This window comes from Octopus bimaculoides, chromosome 25 (assembly GCF_001194135.2).
Source record: "Octopus bimaculoides isolate UCB-OBI-ISO-001 chromosome 25, ASM119413v2, whole genome shotgun sequence".
Taxonomy (NCBI): domain Eukaryota; kingdom Metazoa; phylum Mollusca; class Cephalopoda; order Octopoda; family Octopodidae; genus Octopus; species Octopus bimaculoides.
This window is the reverse complement of record NC_069005.1, coordinates 22,445,551-22,446,624: the sequence shown is the minus strand read 5'-3', so window position 1 is coordinate 22,446,624 and position 1,074 is coordinate 22,445,551. Positions and strand designations below refer to the sequence as shown.

Genomic DNA, 1,074 nt, shown 5'->3' with positions numbered 1-1,074 from the left:
TTGCCGGGTCTTCTCACGCACAGCACATTTCCAAAGGTCTCGTATATATATATATGTGTGCGTATGTATGTATGTATGTGTGTGTGTATATATATATATGTGTGTGTGTATGTATATATGTGTGTGTATATATGTATGTGCGTGTATGTATATATATGTGTGTATGTATGTATATAATATATATATATATATATATATATATATATATGTACACACACACACATATATATATATGTACGCACACACACACATATATATATGTACACATATATATATGTATGTATATATAATTATATGTATAGTTATATTTGTGTGTTTATGTATGTATGTGTATACGTATGTATATGTATGCACATCAATCTACAAGTGTGTGTTTTAGTGTACATGACCGCATTGAAATGTTTACAAAGATATTTTACATATAAAGGTAACTGAAGTGTTTTCTTTTCTTGACTCCTGATGCTTTTTGTCTTCGTGTCACTTTGTGTTTTTGGAAAGAAAGGCTCAACAAGTTCTGGTCTGCTACTATTAACACAATGCCAATACCATTTCATTACCTTTACATGTAATATATGAGTGTGTGTGTGTGTGTGTGTATTCTGTCTGGTTGCAGAATGGTTAAAATGCTTCCTTCTCAACTATGTGATCTTGGGTTCAGTCCCAATGTGTGGCACCTTGGACAAGTGTCTTCTACTGCTCTACTATATAGCTCTGGGTCGGTGAAAGCCTTGTGAGTGGACTTAGCAGGTAGAAACTGAAAGAAGCCCATTGTGTGTGTATGTGCACAGGCACCTATACCCCTGTCTAGAAATCATGTTGTTGTTGTTGGCACTCCGTCGCTTACGACGTCGAGGGTTCCAGTTGATCAGATCAACGGAACAGCACTCCACAGACACGTGTACCCTTAACGTAGTTCTCGGGGAGATTCAGCGTGACACAAAGTGTGACAAGGCTGACCCTTTGAATTACAGGCACAACAGAAACAGGAAGAAAGAGTGAGAGAAAGTTGTGGTGAAAGAGTACAGCAGGGTTAGCCACCATCCCCTGCCGGAGCCTCGTGGAGCTTTAGGTGTT

At 38.1% G+C, this 1,074-nt stretch overlaps 1 protein-coding gene across 8 annotated transcripts in view; it reads left to right on the top strand.

The window, feature by feature from the left end:
• Positions 1–1,074, top strand: part of LOC106882575 (striatin-3) — a 263,926-nt gene that overhangs the window by 207,875 nt on the left and 54,977 nt on the right. The window lies entirely within an intron of this gene.